Raw genomic sequence first — 15,000 nt, 5'->3', positions numbered from 1 at the left:
ACAATAGAAATAGGCAAGTTAACTGGCTATTATGCATTCGCGTATACTGGGAAACATAACTCTCAACCCCTTAGTGCAAAAACTCTGACATAATGTGGAGGGGGGGGCTGGGGGGTCTAAAGGCCCAAAAAAGGGACACATTTTAAACATTGCTCTTATAAAGTTAGAAAGTTGCTAGAATAACAGGCTTTGTGTTAGCATACATTTTCTGAAGAATATGAAGTCTAAAACTGAAATGTATGTCATTATTTACTGACTTTAAACCTTTGACCATTCCAGTGGTTTGCCAAAAAATACAATTTTTATGAGGACCAGACCAATGATATGAGGCAAATATCTGGACGTTCTGTGAAAATCTGTACAGTTGAGCGGTATGCTGGAACATTACTGCTACAAGATTATTGTTTATGTGATCTGGTGTATATTTTCAATGAGAGAGTAACTTTTGTTTATTTGAGAACTAACAGAAGTGGTGGGACTCAATGTTGGTGGTATCAGGGAAGTGGGTGAGTATTCCAATGGACCAAGAATTTCTTCCAGTGTTTATTTTTTTTTAACCGCTACATCCATTTGCCTACTCAGACACTGACCCTACTGTGATAGTTTTTTTATTAATGTGCTTGGACTGCATTATAGTGATGGCTATTAATCATTTAGAATTCCTTGTTCACCTAGTATTCTTCAACTAGCTTAAAGCTAGAATAGAAATTTGAATAGTTTCACTTTATATGGTTCATGCTTACTTGATCTAATACATACCACCTCCCTTGCCTTCTCTCCTAAAATAGTGATAAGTCCTGGAACTTGTTCTGCCTGATTTGCAAAACCACTTTCAGGAAACAGCACACCTGTCAATCATGCCTCAGGCCCAACATCAGGGACACATCACAATGGACATTTAGCCAGCTGGGCTACATTCCAAAGAAACATTTGTAGCACATGAATTATTACTGAGACATTACTGCTGTCACTTCATTCTTCTCTTCACAATTACCTGTTATTATTTCTTCTAAGACAGATTAAATTTTAAACAGCTTTCTCTTAAACAGATGCTATGGAAGAGTAATGCTTCACTTTTTGGATACCAGCCTTAGCATTAGGGTTTTGTGATAACTAAATTCAACAGATGGAAAGAAACTTCAGATCTACAATTTATTCCATATGGCTAGTTCAATTTCTATATGCTTTAGATCTACACTCTTTTTCCTTGTCACATATTGTTTTCCTTATATTTTTTTTAACGTGAATGAAACTGACAATTGAGGTGTCTGCTATTTTTTACAGGAATATGTGTTTAAGGCAATCAAGCTTACATCCCATCTCACAATCAGAAACCAGCATATATACTGTGAGGAAAATAAATTAGTTTATGGGGACTGTTCTCCTGCAAGTCCCTGTTATTCCCTTTGTAGGCAGAACACATTTGAGTAGAAATAAATCTGCTGCAATGTATTATCAGCTATCAAATCAGCATTAAGATGGGTATAGGAAAAAATAAAGAAACTAACAAGACAACCCATCAAGTGAAAGCACAGCATACAAGGGAGCTTTTAGAGTCCACATATCTTCAGCGTTCTGACCTTGTGAATATAACTTTAAAAACTACAGATTTGTTTTCCTTGTGTAGCTTCCTATTATTGCACAATAGTGAAAATTATGAAGAGCAAAGCAATATGTGTTCTGTGGTTTACTTTCAGAATGTCACCACTAAAGTGGACAATGTTCATGTACGTAACTGGCTTGAAATACTCAATGACTTTAAACTTGCAGTATTTTTTTAATGGTTAGGACACACAGATTTGAACTCAGAAAACTATGTAAAAGTAAGGGGGTGAATGATTCCTCTCACGTGAGGGAACAGGTGGGAATGTCACCCTGCAAAAATCGTGTGTCTTTTTTCTTTTGTATGCATTGTCATCTTTGTCATTATATTTGACATTTCTGAATGTCATATCTTTGATTCAAAGGAGTTGTGCACCTCGCACTGCACAATCAGTATGTTTAGGAACACTACAACAGAAAGTTAGTGCAGCAGGAACAAAACATGCACGGATGAAGCAGTAAGGAAATAAGACCATTGATTTTCCTTGTGTATGTTAGGCTTGAACAGCGTTTGATCAGTTTACCGGTGCATGTGTGTCAGTTTCTGTATGCATGTGTCTGCAGGTGGCTGCAGTAGTTAATCCTTTACTTTCTTTACGTGCGACACTACACAAAAGCTCCATGAAACCTGTGCAGTGGCATGGAGGGGTTAAACCCAGTCTATGGCCCTGGTGGCCTGAGTTCCATCAGCAGCTCAGGTGCTTCATGATCAGGTAGGGGGTGGATGGCCATATTCATTCAGGAGGGGGGCACTGTGCTGGAGAGATATTTCATGGAGCACTGGTGTAAACCAGAACTCAGAGAAGATTGTTAGGGTCTGGTATGCAAGAAAGGCTAAAGAGGCATGGACTATCTCAGGGCCTGAAGTGGGAATCTCCCCCCAAGTTATAACTCATAGCCCACTCAGCCTTACAATATACATATGTTGTCAGCATAAAGTGAGGGGAAAAAGGTAAAGAAAATCCCTCAGTGAACTGCTGCATAATGACACTTTTCCTGTCTCATCCTTCTCTGCACTACTAGCAGGCGTATTACCTAAGATCCTACATACTCAGTTAGGGGGTTCCATATGCAGGAGCTCTCCTAGATAGGGCTCCCTCCAGTGCAAGTCACATTGAGGTATTTCATAGCATATGAACTGCACATGGTGGGACAATAGAAAGCTGACAATAGAGGAGCTTCAGGTCAGCAGTAGGCACAATAAAAATAATTATAATAAATGATTTGTGAGAAGCTTGCAGCTTTGTAAATCATATTAAATTCTGCAAGAAAAGTGTCATTAAAGGAATTTGTCCAAATGTAAAGCTAGTTATGGAATAATGCACGGCTTGACACAAATGCTTTAATAAAATGAAGGCAAAGTGATGAAAAATGGGAAAATCGTATAAAAAAATATAAGGAGCTGTGGAATGTTGCAGGGCCAGTGAGCAAGAACATTACTCCTGGATAATCAATGCTAATAGCCTCAACATGGGTAAACACTCTCAGGAAGCAGCAGTAGCTGAAAAGCAAGAGAGAAGGGGAGAAAAAAGGAGTGAAAAAAAACTCACTGTTATGTCCAGAACACATCAAGAGTGCAATTACATTACTGCATCCATCAATGCAGGACTTTCAGTGGAGTATAAACACCATTTTACAGGCTACAGTTTGGAAAGGTCAAACACAGGATGTCGCTGGTTAAGAAGGAAGCTACAAAAATGGGATAGGATTTGTACATGGATTTCACAAGGGCAGAACAAATAGGTATGGTAGGTAGCAAGACAGTTGTTTGGTGCATATGTAGTGCACACTCTAAAGTGCGAAGACATATGTGTAATGTTATCTGTCTATATACTAAGTCAAAGTCCGCTTTCACAGAATTCTCCTTTCTTCAATGCACATCGATCTTAGCTTTACATATAAGTAGAGACAGTGTGGAGGGGTAAGGAAGTTCATTCTATAAAAAGCACTTTTTAGTTGTTTTATTATTTTGTTATTGCCTTATTTCTGATTAATTTGCAGATTAGTGTTTATACTTTTAGTGCTAAATACTTCAACTGCTAACTTCTTCGTGTAGATTAAATAGCATATTATAGGAAAAGGTTCAAGTGGGAAGCCTTCATACAAAAAAAAAGATATACAAGGATGAGATTCTGTGAAGAGAAAATATGCTTAGGAAATGATAGAGAGCAATATATGCCTGGTTGCAAGCTCAACTTGTCAAAACTGCATTCGATGAGAAGGTGTTCTTTTTTCACTTTTAATCCATATGTGATGTAAGGAAAAGAATAACAGGATATAAAAACGTAAGTGATTATGAGAATGATGTAAGGGAATCACACTGGTGGTGAGGTGTTTCATGTTAAGAGGAATTAACAGTTACAGCTTAGTGGGGAGATGTGGCATACAAGATAGACCAGGTAGTGCTAATAAAGCATTTGATTCCGCACTCTTCCACCTTCCTGTACTGCTAATGGTCCTGAGGTCAAGCACTGTTCAAAAGCTAATGTTTCCTTTTATGCTCCCTACTGATTTAAATTCTGTTCGACAGCAGCACAGTTTCATCATTATGTGACTCTGTGTGTGTGTGTGTGTGTGTGTGTGTGTGTGTGTGTGTGTGTGTGTGTGTGTGCGCATGCGTGTGTCTGCATGTATGCGCGCATGTGCGTGTGTGTGTGTCTGCGTGTGTGTGTGCATGTGTGTGCGTGTGTATGTGTGCTCATGCTCATGATCGTAATCTATGGTTTCTGGCAAAAAAACTGAAATCCTAATAATTTTCAGCTGAAAGTAAAACTATTGTTAAAGACAGCTTGGAGTGTATGGCAATAAAGCGGTCTGAATTAATGCAGACGTAGTGACAGCATTATAAAAAGCTAGAAGTTTGGGTAAGTCACATTTAGAGTCGAGATTTTCTTTTCGTATGGCATCATAATTTAAATTCTACTCAGCAGGGCCACTAAGATAAATGTGAACATATGTAACTCAGTCTTGCTCCCAATCACATTGGCTCCATCCATCTCACATTATCTTCCTAATCACCAGAGAGACTGCATCTTTGAAGGTGGAAATCATTTGATGGTTTTAAGTAAAAGGACTACAAAATCTAAACCTAAACAGTATTATCTTAAAGTTTTTCTTTTAGTGAACCATGCATGCTTTCAGTTTTCTTTCTTTTTTCCTTCTTTCTTTCTTTGTTTCCCAGTTTAAAGACAAGTTTCTCTTGTGCTAATGAATTTCACATTGCTTTGTATATATCAAGCTTATGGTGTCTTACTGTGATTTTCTGCCCTATAATTGAAGCCTTTATAAATAAACAATCAAGTTAAATATGTGAGGCACAAGCAAGTTGGAACCACAATATGTGATAAAGCGGCTTACTCAATGCGTCTCACAGAAAGCAAATTCAAAGAACTGGAATCATAGCCAGGTGTGAAGAAATCTAACTTACAGCTTATTATGCTAATTTCTAAATATACGCTTACTCTCAGATTCAGAGAATTTCTGTCTCTTGTTTGTGTCTTTCGGCTTTTCCCGGTTAGGGGTCGCCACAGCGGAACTCCAGTCCGCTAATGATTGGTAGTTGATTTTTACGTGCCGAGTTACCAGCCCTGATGCACAACCTTCAACGAAGGTACGCCCATTCACGCATGTCTCCACGCAGAAGATGCTCTAGGTGAGAATCGAATCGGACAGCATCTTACTGTGAGGCGACAACACTACCGCAGCACCACCACCCCAATGCAGATTAGTCAATTAACACGATTCAGAGACACAGTAAAGCTGCATTAAGAACCGCCTCATTAATGGTTCATTACCACGTCTGTGAATCAAACTCTGTGCTATCAGATCTGACAGTGGTAATTCTCTAAGAGCATAATGTTAAAAAGGCAACCCTCTTAATACATAACATATGCAAAAAGAAAAATCTGTGCTAGGCCTTGAAGTCTCAGAAAACCCAGTATGCAACCTACACCTGGTCAAAAGCAAACCAAGCAGAAATTTTGCAGTGTGGAGAATGTAAAGTTCACTCTTTGAAATATGTTATGCACCTAGTTCACTAACAAAAATCAAACTTTAAAATGCGTACTACAAAATAATAAAATAGTAGGTAGTCCACAGTTAATATGATAGATGTCTAGTGTTAGATATTTTTGTTAGTTAATTAGTCATTTTGTTAGTGAGTAGGTTTCATAATAAAGTTTGGATTAGTACGTTTAGCCTTAATAAACTGTTCTTATATATTTTAATTTATCTCTAGCTGTTTAGTTTCAGTTCTAAGGTAGCACAGTCTCAGTTTCACTATGGTGTTAAGGAAGAAGGGGGACTTGGTTAAAGGAATGAGTTTAATGGGTTTATTACTCTTAACCGAATCACCCTCTGTAACCACTCCCTTGATCCAAATAACCTGATTAAATATAAGTAATGAATGTGTAGGGTGCAGTGGTTAGCATTGTCACCTCACAGCAAGAAGTTCTCCAGTTTGATTCTTGGCTGGAATGCCTTCTGTGTGGAGTCTGTATATCCTCCCTGTGGTCTAGTGAATTTAAAGACATGCAGGTGGGTGTACTTTCCTTGAAGGTGGGGTGCTGGGCTGACAACTTGACACCATAAAAACTCACTACTAATCATTAGTAGACCAGAGTTCTGCTGTGGCAACCCCTAACTGGGAAAAGCCAAGAGAAATATCATAATGAATGCCTTTAATGCTCTTCATAATACTTAACTAGGATTGCTTGTTTATGTGTTTCAATAAAGGATACTCCATTTTTAACTCAAATGTGGATTACCTACTATTTTACTATTTTGTAGTACGCATTTTAAAGTTTGATTTTTATTAGTGAACTAGATGCATAACATAGTTCGAGGAGTGAAATTCACACCCACCACAGTGTGAAGTTTCTGCTTGGTTTACTTAATACATACATATACACACACACACACACACACACACACACACACACACACACACACACACACACACACACACACATACACACACACACACACACACACACACACACACACACACACACACACACACACACACACACACACACACACACACACACACACACACACACACAAAAACAAACAAGCCCACCCACAAATAGTCATACTCATGGAAACACTCACTTTCCCACAGTCACACACACACTCACACACACACAAGCCCACCCATAATTTTTACATTTTTAATATTTATTTATTTATTTATTTGTTTACCGGGGTAGTGCACTGATCGATATTGACCAATTTCAGGCTCAGCCTGAGTGAAATGCAAAACCTTTTACAAACAGAAAAATACAGAAATGTATGCAATAACAGAATAGTTCAGACTAATTAAGTAGAAAAAAATGTATATACATTCCAGTGAACAAGCACAGTGCAATGTACAATCAAGCAGAGTGTAATGTACAATATATGCAATAGATTTTAAAGTAAATCAATCTTAAGTGAATCTTGAGAGAGAAGATACTCGGAAGAAAGATAGGTTAGGTGATATGTCCTGTGTTGAAGCAGGAACGTTTAACTTGGAAGAATTACTTGTTGTGCTGCATTCTGAATTTCGAATAAGTGTTGATTTCTTTAATGTTGATGGGGAGAGCTTGCCAAATGAAGGCACTTCAGAGGAGAAAACGTGTGCAGTGCTGTGGTTCTAGGTTAGTTCTTGCTCATATTCATGGAAACACTCACACGCACACACACAAAGACACACACATACACACACACACACACACACACACACACACACACACACACACACACACACACACACACACACACACACACACACACACACTTAGGATCCTAGGATCTTAGGAAGTTGCTAGGCTACTGGCTCTGAGGCCCTTACCAGCCTAGCCAAGAATTTAGCTCATGTTCCAACAAGTCAGAACCTGATGCATCTTTCCAGCAGGGATACAGATGGAATCCCAGGGGTGTATTTTCTGTTCCACATCCAGTTATCCAGATTGCTCTTAAAAAGGGATAATGAGGTACTCTGCTTGACGTGGAGAGGGAATCTATTCTACAGAAGGGGGGAGTCTCTGGGACACAAATCTGTCCCGCCAACAAGTCCTATTGATGTCACAGACCAGGCTGAGGTCACGAGTGCGGTTTACTGAGTCAAGCTTGACTTGCAGATATGCAGCAGTCCCATCAAGGCAGGGTCTGAGATTGTTTTGTATGCCAGACAGAGGTCACCTCTGAGGAGTCTGTATGAAACTGAGTAAAAAGACAGAGCCTTTAGCCTATCTATGTGGTGTAGAAGTTTGAGGCCATGGATTCTCCTGGTGAGGAAACTCTGTGATCTCTCTAGCTGCTGCATGTGCTTTGTGTGGTGCATGCCAAAAGGGGCATTGTACTCAATAATGGGTCTTATAAGGGAAGAATACAGGGATGTTATGACTTCTGTGTCCCTGGATGAGATACCCTTACTAATGAGGTGGGGCATGTAGAAAGCTTTCCAGACAACGGAGGCAATATGGTGGTCAAAAGTCAGTTTGCTATCAACCTGGCTGCCCAAGTCCCTCTCGACTGATTGCTTGCTTAGGACCTTGTTATTAATGTGAAAATTTGTGGAGATGTCACTCTCCCCATAAGGGATGATGATGCATTTTTTGGCATTCAGTTTGAGTCCGTGTTTCTGGCACCAGCAATTTGTTTGGGTGAGACCATCTTGGAGGATGTCTGACTCACTAAGGGAATTGCTGACAGCACCCAGCTTGCAGTCATCTATAAACTTGGTCAGCCATAACCCAGTGGTTTTGGCCTGCACTTCAGAAAAGTATATCCCAGACAACAGTGGCCCCAAGACCTATCCCTATGGTACACTGCTCATTATGGTTCTACTGCTTGAGGTGACTTCCCCTCTTTTGACTAGGTGGGTTCTATCACTGAGCCAGTTTACTACCCATCTGGTAATATACGGATTGATGCCTAGTTCAGGGAGTTTATCGATTATACCGATTGGGGAATAGTATTGAAGGCTTTGACCAGGTCAAGATAGGCGGTGTGCGCCGTCTTCTCCTTGTCCATGGCATTGGTGACTGTCTCAAAGAAGTCAACCAAATTTAACAGGCATGACCTCCCCTTGACAAAACCAAACTGTGTGGGATCAAGTGTTTGGAGTTTGCCAATGTCCTTGTTAATGAGGTCCATGATAATCAATGCCATGGCCTTGCAATTCAGGCTAGTTAGGCTGATGGGTCTATAATTTCCATCAGTAGATGCTCCACTTTTGTGTAAAGGGATAACAGTGGCTGTCCTCCACTCAGCTGGGATGAAGCTGGTACTCAGGCTTTGGTTGGATAGGGTGCCTAATGGTGCTGCAAGTTCCTGCCTGAGTTAATGTAGGATGTAGCCTGAGATGTTATCAGGTCCCATGGAGGCTGTATTTTTTCCTTTGAGAGGGCAGTGATGACTTGCTCCCCAGACATAAGGGGGGTTACTGGGGATGTCCTAATTTACTGATGGGGGGGTCAGATGGGTGAAGTGTTCACTGAACTTGTCTGCCAGCAGGTTGTCTATATCAACAGCGTTTGTGTATGTGATATCCTTGACCACCAGTTTTGAGCAGATCTGAGTGCTTCCTTTGAGATTGCGGACATGTGAAGAAGGCCTTATGACTGTCTTTAGTAGATGTGGCCAGATGTTTGCTTTGGAGGATTCCCCTAGTGCTCTTATTTGCTTGTTCAGGCTAAGGAGAAAATTAGGCACCTGCTCCTTCTTGGTCCTGGACAGCCATTGTTTCCATTTTATTATAGATTTTATTTATTGCAGATGTCCATCAGACAGGTTTACACTTCCTTGAGGAGGATAACTTTGTCCTGTCAGGTATTCCTGATTCCACGCAGCTGTATAAATGCTCATATAGTCCTTTGGTGTAGGTTTGGACATATGTGCCAGTTCCTATGGAGGGGGAGGGGGCTGTGAAGCTGGTTATGTCATCCCTCAGGAGGTTGCCATCAGCTTTGAAGAAGTTTTTTTATTTGACCCTAGCTAGGGGGGTCGGGAGAGATGGTGACTTTGAAAGTGACTGCTTTGTGGTTGGATCTTACCAGGGAGGATGACACTGTAGGGATGCTGCAGTTTTTACTCATGTTGGTTAATACCAAGTCCAAGATATTTTCACCTCTTGTGGGAGTGTCAATCAGCTGGTCCAAGGCATTTGCATTGATGAAATCAAGGAATATCTGGGCATTTGTGTTTTGGCATGAGTAGTTCTTCTAGTCTACGATTGGATAGGTAAAGTTGCCCAGGATCAGGGTAAAGGGTTGAATCTTCATAGATTCGAAGAGGTGCAGATAGGAGGAGTGGGCATCTTGAGTCACAGTTGGGGACCTGTAGCTAGCTATGATTTGAATAGAGGTTTTGTCAGTGGTTAACTGCACCTGAAGTGTCTCCTGTGCATCATACTGTTTGACCAGCCTGGAGGTGTATATGTCTTTTATATATATTGCAACTCCACCTCCTTTTACTTTGCTGCCCACAGTTTGGGGTTTGAATGTATGACAAGAAGAGTAACCTGGTATGGCTGGGGTGGTCTCCATAGCTTTGAACCAGGTTTCTGTGACTGCACAAATGTTAGCATCTTTTAGGATTAAGAATGCTTGCAATGAGTGTAGTTTCACGTTTAGACTTTTAGCATTTAGCAGCATGACCTTTAATTTACATTTTGATGAAATTTTCATGTTGGTAGTTTTGACTTCATGGCATTGCCTAAAAAGGGCACTATGGGGTAGGCAAGAACCTTTGCCAGGAGCCCGAAGCCCAGAGGAAACAGATGCAGGTCATCTCTGACAAAGCATCGTGGTTTGTCAATCATGTCTTCTCAGGCTGTCAGGTTCTGGATCCCCTTTGAATAACACCAGAAACAAAGCCAATTGTTAAAGTCAATCATTTTCTGTTTGTAGTGAGGCATCATTCTGGGTGACGGTGGAATGCTGCTTAAGGCTAGGGACATACCTGCCTGGGACACTTATTCAGTTAGCTCGATCACATCACTCTTCATAAAGTCCAGGGAGGTACATCTCAAGTCATTCATGTCAACATGGACTATGACAGAGTCATAACAGTACCTGTTGTTGAGAGATTTGAGAGCATTGGTGATATGGTAGATTCTGGCACCTGAAAAACAACTAACTGTGACATTCTGCTATCCAGCCTGGTGAGGGGCACATCTGTGTATCAAACAATGGAGTCTCCTATGACTAATATGTTGAGTTTATGTTTAGGCCTCGGTGGCTGTGAGACACAGGTTTGTAGGCTATGTATGGTGTATGGTGTGGTGGGCTGTGGAGTTTGCGTGTGTTTTTGCCTCAGAGGTCTCTTTTGTTTGGGTATATTTTTGTTGAGGACCTCTGCATATGTGGTGTGTGTTGTGTAGATGTGGGTAGTATCTGAGGTGTGATGTTTGTGTTGACAACCTTCTCAGTGCCAGATATACTGTTTTGTGAGGGAGAGAGCATAGACTCTAGGATCTTAATGTAATTGCATCTCTCACAAATTGTGTTCCTAGGAGGTAGTAGTAGAGGGTTATCTGTGTACATGAGGCAGTTGCCGTACTGTATCAGGATGCCCATATCAACCAGAATGGCAGAATCTGAGGGAGAGAGGCCAGAGAGAGCTAAGAGGGTAAAGGGTGGAAAGTCTAAGAGTAGTACTACTAGGTGATCACACAAGTGCTATTAATGGAAAATTTGTAGCTAGAATACCTCACAAAGAGTTAAAAATAGTGCAGCTGTGGTGCATGATGTGCAAACAAGCCCAAACCAGCTCAAACACGGGGTTTAAATACCACATAAAATAGAAGATTCTAGTAACACAGAAATCTAGCCAATCCTGCTTTCTTTACCAATCAGCCTGTGACAGATAAGGTCCAGGCAGCCCTGCTACTCTCACTCGCATAGGAGATAGGCCCCTACCAACACAAGATGGCTGCCAGAAACACAGAAGGCAAGTACAAGATGGCTGCCAGAAACACAGAAGACAAAAAAAAAAAAACAGCATTGAATGCAGCAAACTTGTATCCAGACAATGCTACTCAATTTAAGGGTTAAGAACATAGTAAAACTCACAAGAAAGCACAGATTAACCACTTACAGACAAAAACATAACTCACAGTAAGAAAAAAACACAGTTAAACAGTAATGAAATGCAGTAAAATGCAGTTAAACAGTAATGAATTGCAATAGAGAGCAATGAAATACAGTTAAACAGTAACGGAATGCAGTTAATCAGTAAATTACTTTAAAACAATGCAAATGTGGTAAATTGGTTTACAACCACAACAGTAAAAAACAGCTCAAATAAAGCAGCAGTTTAGTAGAATACTGTCATCTGTTTAATAAGGCTACTGACAAGCAGTATCAAATGTGACAAACTAAATGCAGTTGAAAACCTAAGCACATGCAGCAAAATGAAACAGGATGAGGGACAATATATATATATATATATATATATATATATATATATATATATATATATTTTGTTAATTACAAATTGAGGAGACGGAAGATAATTCAAGGTTAAGAAGGTAAAGGGATCGGCCTTCACAACGGATCTCACTGTACTCAGTAGAATGAGCTGATGCAATGGGACTGGGAGAAGTGTCCAATATCAAATTTATAGTAGAGGTGGGCAACTCAAAAGCCACCAAACTTTAAGACCACAACAACAGTTGGGCAAGTAGGTAGGGATACAAGATTAGAACAGAGGTAAGGACTGAATTCACTTGGCCTAAAAAACAGTTGCACAGTTTAAACAGATATGCAGCAAATATTGTTTTAGTTAATCAGAAGTGCAGAAAAAGTTGAAAATAAGCACTTATCTTAAAATGAAATTAAAATTAAATTACTTATCAACTGTACAGACAGACACTTGCATGCACGTGCACACACACACACACACACACACACACACACACACACACACACACACACACACACACACACTCACGCACATGCACAATCATACACACAGAAAAAACAAATAATACATTCAGTTTCCTTTATGCTCCCTACAGACACTCACACATACACACACAATCATAAACCCACTTCCACAGCTTCACTGAATTCACCTGTACCTCCAGTACTCCCACAGGAGTGAATGAGTGTCTGTCTTAATAAGAGGCATTCACTTCCTTTTACTAGAGTTGCCTTTACTCACTTGAGTGATTCTGTGACATGACTATGTGAAGTTGGTCACAAACATAAGCCCACCCATGAGCATTTTCAGGGAAAATTACATGACTAATTAGCTCTTGCTGTTCCCTGGTATGCTGTCTTAGTATATGTATTCACCTTCTATAATGGGAAAACCATAGCAGGATGCAGTTCTAAAAATCAGAAAGGCTTATTGTGATGCAGAAACCTTTAGAAATAAGGTTTCTACACTGTGGTAAACCTTTCTGAACTCCATGGTTAATATGGTACTAAATGGCTATAAGACAGCATGTAAAAAAATCAAACACATCAGTGAAATGATTACAGGACATAGAGGAGGGATACCTGTGCTGCACCTCACACTGGTACTGATTCAGTTAGTGGCCCAAGTGCTGGAGTAGAGAAGCTGAGGAGGAATGGGACTGTGGGGCTGATGGCATTTTTACCCGTGGTAGTAAGTGGGCATTGGTCATATCATGTTACAGTAATGCTCTCTGGCTGAAGGTTCAGAAGAACCATTCCATGTGTAGAAGGACTGGGTAACATGTGCCTATCCAAGCAGTGCAGGATGGGCACAAAAGGCACTGCATTTTACCCACTGGTCAATGAGGAAAAGGTTGTGGGGACATATTATTAGATTCTCCAAAAGCCTTAGGAGAACAACAGACATCCTTGTCTCATTTCCCTCATCAGCATTCTCCAGAGCAGGAAGGAGGAGTAGGTGTTATTGGACACATTGCGAAGCAAGGCCTGAAGGTCATTGGAGGGGGGTAATGAAAATACCATACAAATAAAAATAGTTTGTAGATTAGTTTGATATACTACAAAGAGGTTTGAAAAGCTTACTTTGCAGCTATATTGCCACTGGTTTATTTTATAACTAAAACTTTTAACAGCTGCTGAACTCCCATCTAAAAAGAATAATCAGAGATGTGAGGCTACTTAGTATTATGAAAGAATATTCACAGTTAGCATATTGCATAGAAGGAAAGGGTAAATAACTTGATCTACATAAAAAAATAAATATATCCCCTGCTTATTCACTGATTGTCATTTGATTTATTAGTTGAGTTAGAACTACTAGATTTCAGTATTGCCCCCACACCCCCCCCACTTAAATATTCTCACTCTGAGGTCGCACTACATACAAACACACACAAAATACCACCACACAAGCTACATTCTCCTCGCACACACACACACACATCACAGCAACAAAACACACTACTGTGTCACTGTTAGACAGAGGCACAGTATACTAACCCCGAAAAAGGGCATAGCAAAATTCATTTAAAATGGGTGGCAAAAGCCAAACACATTCTGGCTAGGCTTATAAATGCCCTAGGGCAGATAGCCTAGTATGAACCTATGAACCTATTTATAATGTAGTTTCCAGGGAGACCCAATGTGGTATTTATACAAATAGGTGAATTTGACCAGTACACTAGGGAAATCCCTCTACTCTTTAGAAATTTTAAAAGATATAAAGAATTGTAAATATTTATTTTATGAATATATGAATATGCATCTACTTTTCAGAAGTACAGGCAAGCACAGGAGGATTATGGCTGACAAAGTTTGCAGATGACTGCAAACTGGGCGCCATAGTTGAAAACACATCAGACACAGATATCCTTCAGAAGGGTCTCATAGAAATGGATAACTGGTGCCAAAGCCATGGCCTAAAGTTAAACGCTAAAAAATGCATAGTCATACCCTTCGGGAAAAACAAGGTTACCCCCAGCTACCATATAGGTGGCAATCCACTAAGCACAGAAGAGGTTATCAGGGATCTGGGGACCCAGGTTGACAGTAACCTCTCATTTGACACCCACGTTGCCAAAGTAGTTAGAAAGACCTTCTACATTGCCCACCTGATCATGAAGGGATTCACATCTAGGTCAAGGGAGGTCATCATTCCCCTGTACTCATCACTCATCAGACCGATGATTGAGTACAACGCCCCATTTGGAATGTATCTGACCCGACACCTGCAGCAATTGGAAAGGCCCCAAAAGTTCCTCACCAAAAGGATAAAGGGTCTCAAAAATATGTCCTATGCTGCCAGACTGAAGGAGCTCCAGCTCTACTCAGTCGCTTACCGCCTGCTCAGAGGTGACCTGTGCCTGACATACAAGGCCATGTCCAGCCCAGAATTAATGAACATGCTTCACCTCAAAAAATCTAAATCCATCCGATCTACAAGAGCACAAGACTTGAACCTTAACACGGTTATAAATAGGACATGCTG

The sequence above is a fragment of the Protopterus annectens genome, chromosome 7.part0, assembly GCF_019279795.1.
Source record: "Protopterus annectens isolate FY-2018-M chromosome 7.part0, PAN1.0, whole genome shotgun sequence".
Taxonomy (NCBI): domain Eukaryota; kingdom Metazoa; phylum Chordata; order Ceratodontiformes; family Protopteridae; genus Protopterus; species Protopterus annectens.
The sequence above is the reverse complement of the archived record's forward strand: the minus strand, read 5'-3'. Positions refer to the sequence as shown.